Source organism: Humulus lupulus, chromosome 2 (assembly GCF_963169125.1).
Source record: "Humulus lupulus chromosome 2, drHumLupu1.1, whole genome shotgun sequence".
Taxonomy (NCBI): Eukaryota; Viridiplantae; Streptophyta; class Magnoliopsida; order Rosales; family Cannabaceae; genus Humulus; species Humulus lupulus.
In genome coordinates, this window is record NC_084794.1 from 60,949,727 (window position 1) to 60,962,567 (window position 12,841).

The window sequence follows — 12,841 nt, forward strand, 5'->3', positions numbered from 1 at the left end:
TCATTTAAATTAGTTAAATAATTTATTATTATATATAGATAGATATTTAGAAACTAAAATAAAATAGAATTAATTACTATTAATTTATTTATACACATATTTAGAAACTAAAATAAAATAAAATAAAACAAAATTCATTATTATATATATATTTTTTAAAAAGTAGAATAAAAATATATTTTTTTTAGAAAAAGTTGAATAAAATATAAGAAAATAAATTGAGTAATTTAGAAAAAATTTAGATATCAAATTATATATACTTCGTTATTTTGTTCAAATGCCCATTGACATTCCTATAATTTCAATAATACTAAATTACGTCATTATGAATTACTATATAATACAAAATACACACCTGAATAATTTTTTATCAAAATTAATTTTAATTATTTTTATCTACTTGAAACTAATATTTTTATTTTAAAATGATTATAAAAAATATTAGAAATAATTTATTTAAATACAAGGTTTATAGATTTTTGGATCATGTATTTTTTCTCATTACCTATTTAAACATTGTGTTTTAAAAAATTCATTTTTGGACCCCATATTTTATAAAATAGTTCAAATAGACCCCTAAACTCGATTTTGATGAAGAAAAAATTGAATATAACATGACAAATTTTAAGCAGAATGATTGTGTTTTTGTTCTGAATTGTTAGTTTGGTGAATTATTTATGATTTCAGTTGAGAAAACGTTGACCAAAATCAAATTTAGGGTTCTATTTGAACTATTTTACAAAATATAAGGTCCAAAAAGTTATTTGTCAAAATGCATAATCCAAATAGATTAAGAGATGAAACACAATGTCAAAAAAATGTATAAACCCTTAAATAAAACATATTATTTCAATTTTTGAAAGATAATTTTATTTTAAAACTATTTAAAGAAAATAGCTATTTTAAATAAAAAAAATAATATATTTTAAAATGTTTTAAGAAATTAATTTTATAACAAATAATATATTTAACAGGTTTTAATAATGAATTTCAATGTACTTGCTTGATAATTATTTTGGCTTTAAATAATGAATGAGAAATAGTATTCTTTGTATAACTCATCTCTCTATTATAACTAATTCTAAAAAAAATATTTTAACTTCTTATTTGTAGCAATTTTAAAGATTAATTGTAATACAAATATATATATTTATAAATTACTCTTTTTTTTTTTTTTTCTATGAAATGCCTTTCCCGTAAACAGGGGAGGAGGCACCATGCATTGAACCAATTCAAAGAAAAAACAAAAAAGAAAAACAAGGCTGGCTGAGGGAAGTAATCTCCCTATCAGCATATCAAGATCCAAACCTTCGGAGGAGGTTGCCACCCACAATTAAGTTTCAGTTTGGTTATGCTCTCCTTCCATTATCATCTTGTGTTCCTCGAATTTTGCATGGATTATACGAGACAAGGATGGGGCCGGGGATGTTGCGGCCTTACCCCGTGGATAATGGAGTCCCGAGTATTCCAGACTGTGTCCACCGCAATTGCTGCTCCCAGGAAGAACTCATCAAAGGTTAGAGTAGGTGGTCTACTATCCACATTCTTGAAATAGTTTAACCATTCTGGCCACGATGAGAGGCTTAAGAATTGTGGCCGGATACCCCAGAGGGAGGTGACCCAGATTAAATTCGCATAGCTGCACTCCCCGAAAATGTGAAAAGTAGATTCTTGGTTTTCATTACACATAGGACATTGTTGAGCTTCATTATCACTGATGAAGGGGAGTCCAGTTCTCACTTTTAGCTTATCCGAGAAGAATAGCCACCATAGGAATTTGAATCTAATATGAAGATTCGCCCCCCATATTATTTTCCCAATTCCCAGTTCTAACTCCGTGGCCTGGTTTAGTCCTTGCAGCAATCAGCAAGCTGGCTTTAAAGTGAATCGCCTTGAGTTTTCCACATTACATCTCCAAGTGTCCTGTTCGGTTACCTGTGGAATAGGGATACTTATCTCTAAGCTTAGTGCAGGAAAAAATTGAAATGATCACCGAAAAGAAAACTTGTAGCAGCTGGTGGCAACGGTGCTTTGAAGAATCTTGTGAAATAAAATAGAGAGTAATAATTAACATGAAAGATAATTATATCACATATGAATTGGGTATTGAATGATAAATTAGGGGAATCAGAAACATAATAAACTTAAAATAGGCCTATTTTTCTTTAATTTTGAATGGGACGCTAGTTTTTTTTTAACTCCTTATTTGGGATTATTGTTGTAATTTCTCTAAATATTACATTAGCTCTAAAAAAAGGATAAAGTTTTCGATGGGTCTGTCACATTAGCGTAAATATATTTAGAGATTATGATTTTGGCCCTTTGTTTCAAACTTATTAAGTTTAACCTTAAGTCTTACAAAAAGAAAGAAAGAAAGAAAGAAAACTACCAATAATATTCTATAGTATTTTAAACAGATGAAACACATGTCCATTTACATATTTAGTTTACAAAATTAATTAACAAAACTTAAAATTTAAAATAAAACAAAACAAAACACAAAATTAAAATATTCTTGTTTTAATTTATAATTAACTTAGGTACACATAGAAATACAATATAAATAAAAACATATTGTTATATCAATGAAATATTACAACACACCACGATCGATACAATACATTATAGCACATGAAATAGCTTCTACAAAATTAAAAAAATATATATTACACAATACCACAAATGCAATAAATTACAATACCAAATAAATTAGAGTATCTAGCATGGCCTGGCCAAACATGTTTATATAAAAATAAGATACTTATTATTTTTAAAGTGAAATATTTAATTTTGAGTTAGAGTTTCCAACCATTTGACAAAGTTGTTTAAATTTTTTGAAGACCGACCATTTTTAGCTTTACTTTCCATTGTCATTTCCTTGAACTCTAACGATCTATATCATCTAGAAGTTTGTCTACTTTATTTTTCACATTTTCACTCGTTATGATTCCATTTTTTTATCAGGTTCAAATCCCATTCCAATCTTCCAAACATTACATATATAGTCCTTATCCAAAAATTGGTCAGCGAAATATGGCCCGAATAAGAAAGGCACCACACTGCTCAAACCTTCCATAGTCAAGTTCCAACCACAATGGGTAACAAAACAAGCAATTGACAGATGACTTAAAACCTTTTGTTGAGGTGTCCAATTCACTATCTTTCTAACATTATTATTATTACCTAAAAATTCGTAAGGATCAAATCTATTTTCTTGCTCATTGTTTGAGATAAATTCTGAACGAACAACCAAAGAAATGGTCTACCAGTGAGCTCTAGCCCACAAGCTAACTCATGAAATTGTTGTTGCTCATGGACAATGATACTACCAAATGCGACATATATGACTGAACGAGGCTTGTGATAGTCAAGCCAACTTAAGCAAGAAGAGTCTTCAGCCAAAATTGTGATCCTGAAATATCTAAAGGATTATTAATATTGTTTGTCATCAATGGTCCTATTGGGAGGAAGTTTGGAAATGAAGAAAGCGCAATAGATTCAATGTCATAAGTGGTATTGCAGAGACATCATTGTGCAACTTTCAAGGCCTGGCCAACTTTGAGATAAAGTTGAAATAGTATCTTTTGTGAGGCTAAATCATCTAACTTCCACGACAACCATGATGTATCCCTACCAGGCATGCCAGAATATAAATGAATAATTTGTTCTTGGGTTGGTGTTCTATATAAAATTAAGTAAATATATATAAATATATACTCATATATTGTAAATTTATTATTAGCATGCACACATGTTAAATAACTAGTTTAAAAAAATCAACAAATTAACGTGAAAAAAAAAATGTTGAAAACCATATTATTATAATTATTTTAGCTTAACATACATATCTAACGGACAATTTATTTGTATACTCGGTAGAAGCAATGTGCAATGCATATTTTTCTAGTTTTAAAGTTATAAACATTGTCTATAATATTAATAAAAACTGGTTCACTTATTTTAATATATATATATATATAATATAATGAATTATAGTTCTATAATATATATAAATATTTATATCAATAATTTCTACATATATGACATCTATACATAACATTGACATGTATATATTTACATGGTTACATGACATATGTATATAAATTACAATAATATTTAAAAAGAAATTAATAATATAAATAAAATAAGAATGAAAAAAGTCATAGTGTAGACAATAGTATACATGCATCAACTATTTTTAGTTTCTAATGTACCTCACAATGTCCTTTAATGAATTTGATGAAGAAAAATAGCTTCAATCACTTGATAAAAAAGTAAACTATCACACAAATTTATAAAATAAAAATGATATGTATGCATTTACTATTTTTAAATGTATATGATTTAGTTATTTAAATTATCATAAAATATTTTAAAAAATATCATACTTTAATTAATTAATTAATTTTTGTTTAAGTTTATGTTTAAGTTGTTCTAGTTTTTTAATTTAGCTGTGACAACAAGAGATTATATATTATATATTTAATATAATATTAATATTATATGTAAATTTTAAATTTAAGTTTGTTACTAGTTGATAGTAGATAATATTAAATTATATACTTAATATAATATTAGTCTAATTAGTGAAGTTTAAGTTTAATTAAATTTTATTTAAGTAATAAAATATATAGTTTTATTATTTTTAAATAATTATCAATGTAAAATATCTAAAAAAACATCTTATTTTAATTTGTTAATTATTTATTAATTTAATTTTATCTAAGTTTAAGCCATGTTTACAATCTACCCTTAAATATAAGAATATTCTGTTAAATGTAAGAATATTCTGTTAAAGTTAAAAGAATAAAAATAAAAATCCGTTAAAATCAAGAATTTCTGTAATCTATACACTTTTTATATAGAAGAGATATATAAAGAATACATATACATATTTACGTACCATCATAATCATCCACAATCCCATCGCGTATAAAATTTGGTATATGGTGTGGGCAAGAATAGCAACCGAACATGGACAAAATATTACTCCACCCATCTTAGTTGCAACTTCCATGCCAATGCTGAAAAAAGCATAAAAAACGACACAACTAATCTTGTCGTTCGAAGTACTTTTGGAAGTTTGTCCAATAGTAGTATTTCCATTGATAGTTGCTATGAGCTTTTCAATATCCACAAGCAAATTCTATAACAATGATTTTGTTACATTGTCCACACTTCTTTCGTCCTCTGGATTCAGTCCATCTGTGATTGATACCAACTCGTGGGATTGACACCAACTCGATGTTATGATCGGACCCAATGCTCTTAAAATCATCATCATCCATGGCACTCGAGATCCACTTCAGGTCACTACAACAATATAAGAGTTTTATGATTTTATTTGGGAGACATTAAAAATCTACAATGTCTTCCACTGGGGGAGCCATCATAGGTGGAGTCATTGTAAGTGCACATCCTACTTCTCCCACTGGGAGAAATGAGAGACATCTCATGTCTCCCAATGTGAGACATTGAAAGGTGTCCAAAAACGTGGACTTTCAATGTCTCTCACTAGGAGACGTGGGATGTCTGAAAGTCCCTGTGAGACTTTTCAATGTCTCCCACTAGGAGACGTGGGATGTTGAAAAGTCTCCCATTTTTTTAAACAAATAAATTAATTAAATTAAAATATAATTAATAGTAATTTAATTTGATTTAATAATTAATTAAAATAAAATTGATTTAATAATTATTTAAAATAAATTTGATTTAATAATTAATTAAATTAAAATTGATATAATTAATAAATTTGAATTGATATAATTGATAAAATGAAATTTAAAATCTTCATTAATGTAAATTTAGATTGTTTTACAAGATAAGAAATATTTGTTAGACAAATGCAAACTTAACAAATATTGCACTATATATGAAGAAAGCGGTAAAAAGTAAGATAACATAAAACGAGGTCGATAACTTTGGCTTATTGGTAACACATCTGTCGCCCATTCTTGTCGCAACTCATCAATTTGTGCCTTTGTACATGACGTACTTGTTAGCTGTAAAAAATTTAAAGTGAAATATATTAATTAATTATTTGATTATATTTATATATATATTGTTTCAAAAATAATATGTAAATTTTAATTAATAATACCGTTCTCAAGTAATGTCATGGACTCGCATGTTCAATCAAATCCTTCAACATCCTCATTATGTAGTATCCACATGCAACATTGTGTGGTTGGTGTGGACACTAATTATTTAAAAGTATGAGTAATTCATTATTAAATTGACACTTAGTAAAAAATACATACATATTATTCTACTTAATAATTGTAAAAGTTCAATAATTTGAATAGCATTGTTTGTAATCCTAGATAAAATCGGACAGCATTTCCCCTATAATAGTGACATAACCATCTTCATGTGAATAACAAAATAAACAATTCAAATAAGATAGAATACGTTTCTTCCTTGTAGCTCCACAACACACAACCAAATTTCTCAGAACCTACTTCACTAAATCACACAAAGTTCTCAATCTTTTGTTTTCACCGCAACACACAATTTTAATCTTAAAACTTACTTCACTATGGATGAATATTTAAAATATTCAAACTCCTCTAATATTTATTTAATAATATTATAAAAATAGAAGTAAGAGAATATATATGTACCTCTTGCAATTAATAATCAAAGCTAGCAAACTTACTAATCAACAACCAACAAAATTAAATCAATAATTAATAAATAAAATATCACTAAATATCTAACAATATATAACTTATTCTTGTCATTTTAGAAATTTAATTATCTCAAATGTGTGCTTGAAATACAAATTTTGAGGCAAAAAATACCCTACAATCTCACTCCAACAAAACCACAACCTACAAAATTAAATTAATTAATATATAAAAGATTACTAAACAAATATCACTAAACATCTAATAATTAAATGATTGCTAAACAAATAAAAAAAATCAACGAGCCACTAATTAACCTAAACAAAAAATGTGGTATATATAGAGCTTAGACTTATAAACTCTAACAAATAAATCACTAATAAAAACTCAATAATCAACAAAAACATATAACTTTTCATATATCTCTAATTTTTAAAATGATATAATAAATTTATTTTAACATAACTATATATAATCAAAATAGCAACAATTTTAATAAAAAAATTAAATATATATATACAAATATACCTAATTTTTTTAAATAAATAATAATAAAAATAAAAAATCATAAACATATATACTTAATCAAATTTATACGATGTGATACGTAAAATTAAAAAAAAAAATCTACATTGTCCACAAAGTAATGATTTTCTTAGAAACTCACTAAAAATCTACTAATAATCAAAACTAATAAAGAAAAGTATCACTAAATATCATTTTAACAATGATTTATATTTATAATTTTGAAAACTTACCTCAAATTTGAGTTTGAAATTGAAATTTGGAGTCAAAATCTCAAGTTCTTAGCTTATGTTCTTACTTCAAGAAAATCCTACAAATCTATTGAAAAAACTCATAATCACAAAAAAACTAACACAAAATTGGATATACATATCATCCTAATGCTAAACCTATAATTTTTTTCAAAAAAAAAAAAAAAAAATTAACTCAAAACCTTGAAAATGGAGAGAAACCCGTACATTTGAAGCCCTAGAACCGCCAGAAAAATATCAATTCGCCTCTAGTCTGAGGAAGAAAAGAGAAAGATGAGAAATAGCGAGGGTGGACATCTAATGTCTCCCACTAGGAGATGTGCCACGTGTCCCACGTCTCCTAGTGAGAGATGTTAGATGTCTTCCCTAGACACGTATTTAGCTCCTAGTTTTTCGATATCTTCCTACACTTTTAATGTCTTACAATTTTATTAATTAATAAAAAATTTCAATGTCTCCCAACATAAGATTTAAAATCCCTCCTAATTTTTGATGTCTTACACCATTGAATATCAAAATTGTTGTAGTGGGTTGAACTCAGTGTGAACGAAAGTGATTTAAAGCCATGTTGGGCAAGTTTGTGAGCAAAAAGCATGAGGGGTTTCACATGGCCTTGGGTTGGAGCTAGTACCACCATCACTCGTTGTTTTCTATTACTCATCATTTTTTTCCTTTGGGTGCTAGATAATATTTTGGTGAATATGGGTTCAATAAAACAATCTCAATAACTACTTATTATTGAACTCAATTCACATATATATACTTATTAAAAATAACCTTGATGAGCAAGGAAATAAAATTCAGCGCAAAGATATGTAGGATCTCATTTATATACATGCTCCCTGTAAATATATATTTAAAACAATATACATGGTAGAAAGCATAAAATCATACAAGCATGTAAATATTACAGAGATACGGAAAACACAATACCAAAATCATTAGAGTACTTTCGAGATGCATAGCGGAACAATGACTACACCCTTTGGATTTCCTAACATTTTTTCCTTGTTGAATGCTAGGTATTACAAGGAATTCAAACTGCTTTGAAACAAGACCACGGTCTTCCAAGTCTTTCTCTAAAACAACATAGTGTTTGTGTGCGCAAGTCTCAACACATGAGAAGAGAACTCCTAGAGAGAAAACTAAGAGACAGTTGGGGGCTAGGTATAAAATATTAGTAGTGAATTTTTACCTTATCAAATTCATCTGACCTAATGCATTCTATAACACTATTATATATATGCATTTAGCTAGGACATAAAATAGGTTTTAGTTTCCCATTTTTAATTTAATTATTTAATAATTATGATTAATTAAATACTTGTCAAAATTAACCAATTATAATTTTGACCTTTATTTTATTCATTTTATTAATATTAATATCAATTTATCAATATTAAAAAAATTGTCACAATTGACTATAATATTCTCTTTTTGAGACTTTGCAATAAAAACCTCAAATTTTCTTCTATTTCTTTTCTCACAAAATATCAATAAATAATTTAACACTATTTATTTTCAATGACCCATTCAAATATGATATTTTTATAATTAATAATTAAATTAATTATTCAAGATTACTAGGTTCATTTTGATAAGTCAAAACATGATGACCATTGATCCATGAACTCAAGCTCCAATAAGTTACCGTGGATTTATTTATAACAAATAATCTCACTACTTTATTAATTCATGGTGACTCCACTATAGACTCAGAATTGCACTCTTGAATTCATAGAACACTTTACACCAAATGTAAATATGTTATCCATTGTTGTAATCATAACCATCATTCAATCTTCTATAGATGATCTACTTATTAGACAGGTACAAATTATTGTTTTACCCCTCATTGGTATTTTATCCTTTTTACCCACTAAGTTCCTTGTAAATGATATTTTCGTAAATTTTATTACAGAAATGAGTACTCTATAATTTAACACTTGAACCAAGCTATAAAGAAATCATCATTTCATTTCTTAAACATAAGCTATAGATTTCATATCTATGATAAATACTCCCACTCAATTATACTACAAAATCTCCAATATGTAAGTATGAGCTAGTCCGTAGGGTAAGCTGATAATGAACAAATCAAAAGACTTGAATAATATAATTAACAGAATATTAATCACTCGGAATTAAGATTGAATTGACTATGGTCAACGTTGTAATATAATTAGATTAAATAATAACGATACTTACTTATCTTGTCAATAATCAAAATCGGTCCAGTCCGATGTAACAAAATACATATAATCTTATCTACTTGGTTAATGTCCTAGATATGACATCACACCAGATGTGTAAGTAGATCTTATCGTAGATTACACAACCAGTAAAATCCAATGTACTAATATAATATTAGGACAAAATGCTTTTGAACATATAATTACAATTATAATTGTTGTCTGTGCTTTCACCCAAGAACACGTGATCTCTCGAGTAATACACATGCCTCTTTTATGAGGCAACGCCCAAAGGATATGTCATCGGGAGGTCAGTCCCACAGTTGGAGGTCATCCTCCTCGGATAAAGAGAAGGCGTCGACATCTCTCCTGGACCATGTCCCAAGAGCTGTGAATGCATTCATAAGGTTACCTCTGGGGGATGCTTGGTAGCTGCGTCTTTCCTTGCCCTCGGCTATATTCCTGGCTGAGGACCTAGTCCTCAGAATTTTAGGGATAGGTCAGGTGTTAGCCAATGTGGATTAGCTGCCTTAGAGGAAGACCTGCCAACCTTTTTGGGCGATCTGCCTCCAGTGTTATCGATAGTATGACTCGACAACTCGCACTCCCACTACGCCGCCTGAAACGGAAGTACGTGCAACATGCCCTGACAGTCCCAGGGGCATGTTCCCCGTAAAGTGGTTACATTTCTACAGTGGGCCCTGCAAATCTCACTTGGGTTGCGGTCTCTATTCAATGCAGCTCAATGTATTGAAGTGTATTAATCCCCAAATTATGGGAAGAATGTGTATTAATTACTTATAATTAACATTAATGACCCCGACCTCTATAAATAGGGCTGGGAGTGTCATTGTATTGGGTTCAGTTTTTGAGAGAGAAAACTACTTGTACTCAGAGCAATCTAAACACTGCTTGAGAATACACTTCTAGACCTTGCAATCACAAGCTTACAACCATCTTAATACCAAAGACTCGTGGACTATGGTTCTTTTATAACCTGAACTACATAAAAATTCTTGCATTCTTATAGTTCATTTTTTCAATCTCTCTTATTAAGGCTGATAGCGAAAAATGCAGTCAACAATAATTTATTGTGACTGAGTCACTATACTTGCAACTATACATATGTTCGGAATTTTATAAACGTTTATATTAATAATACAATAAAACATGTAAATAACACAATTTAAATAAATACAATAAAATTACTATTTTATTAATAATAAATGAATTATAGAAAAAAAAAATCCGGTTTTATAAGAGCTTAAAACCCAACATGATGTATATAAGCTTAATGAGCAAGGTAATAAAACTCAGCACAAGACGGCATAAAATTCGGTCCCCACCCGATGCCACGTGGTCCACGTGTCTAGATGAGTCCAAAGCTTGGGACACTCCAAGATTGACTTTGTCAATATAAAAATTTGACTTTTATAGTAACACCAACCTACGTATGTATGATGTCATATACCTGCGTTTTATTTATTTATGTTTTGTCTTTTGCGTTATTTGGTAATTTATAAAATATAGATTATTATTATTACGGCTGTGCAATGGATGACCTTTCATACTCTGTGCACCCTCTCTCTCGTGTCCCGGCCTAAGACATTGACATTCAAATTTCATTTTACATTTTCAACCATTTGAATTTGTGGAACACTTCTAGTAATATTTAAATCTTCACTTTAATTTTATAAACACACAATTAATTATTGATAACAGTTATGGGTATTTGTAGAATTTAAAAGGTGAATCAAATCTAATATATAGAGATAATTTTGCTCACTTGCATGTACTGTGAAAAAGCACACTATATAAATTAGAACATTTGTGATAACATACTCATATTTAAAATACTATATATGATAGAATGTTTGATAACTCTTTGGAAGCATTTCTAGAAAATCTTTCCAAAGTGCTCTTATGACACAATAAGAAAATTCAATATTAGAGGCTGTATAATTAGAGGCGGGTTGAATCCGGCTCTAATGACATGGTTATTAGCGACGGACCTAATATAGTATTTTAATTTTTAAAATATATATAAAATATTATTTGTGGCAGAGTTATTATTATTAAAAGCGAATATGTCCGCCGCTAATAAGTAGGTGTAAATCCCCGAGAAAACTCCCAGAATTTATTGTTTAGAATTATTAGCGGCGGACAATAAATATTAATTTATTATGGTCCGCCTCTAATACTAATAATTTAATAATATTTATTTTATTGTTTATTTATTAGCAGCGGAAGCAGAGTAATAGCAGCGGACCCTGCTGCTAATAATTTTATACATAATCGAAAATTTGGATGGGCACCTCAATTCGTCCACCTCCTCTTTTCTCCTCTTCTCAATCATCCCCACCGTCGTTGACAAACCCACCACCCCCACTACTGTCGTCTTCTTCCGCCGAACTGAGGGCATCTCTGCCGAAACACCATCGGTAATACCTCTTTACATATACATACTTATATATTTATACTTTTATATATATTTATATACATATACATATATATAATATGTACATATATAAAAATATATATTATTTTGTTTATGTTTAATATTTTTTTTAAAATATATGTTATAGTATGTATATATATATTTTTTTTTTTGGATTTTTATTTTGTTAATACAGATAAGTTATTGTTAACTGGGTGAATAATTTTAAAAACGATGATTAGTGGTTTTTGTTTTTGCTTTTTTTTTTAGCTTTTACTTATACACATTTTATAAGAAAAACTTTTTTTTTTGTTACTATACAGTATATAATAATCGGGTACGGATTTTTTTCCCTTAATTCCTCAATTTGTTAAATTCCTTAATTCTTTAATTACAATATTGTTTAATTTATAGTATTTTTCAGATTGCTCAAGAGGATTTGCAGCTTGGATAAAGAAAGATTCAATTATTTTCATTTGTGAAAAGTATGTTTTCTTTATTAAATGTGTTTAAATTTTGTATATTAAACAAATGTATGATATATATATATATATATTGTATATTTTTTAAATAATGTTATTTTTATTAGTTAGAAAAATCAGAATTTAGTAATTAATTTTTAAAATTTGGAGACATAATTTTTCAAATATTTGAGTATGTAAATTGTTAATAATATAATTTAATATATAATTTTTGAAATATTAATAAATAATTTGTAGTTATATGTTAATGTGTATATTTTTTTTTATGGTTTATGTTATTTGTGTTAAATATTAAAATTATATATTAATTGTATTGTTAGATATG

The 12,841-nt window shown here is 28.0% G+C and overlaps 1 pseudogene; it reads right to left on the bottom strand.

Moving 5' to 3' along the window:
- Window positions 1-2,885: 2,885 nt before the first annotated feature.
- LOC133814325 (UDP-glycosyltransferase 83A1-like) lies at window positions 2,886-3,477 on the bottom strand (annotated as a pseudogene).
- Window positions 3,478-12,841: the final 9,364 nt, after the last annotated feature.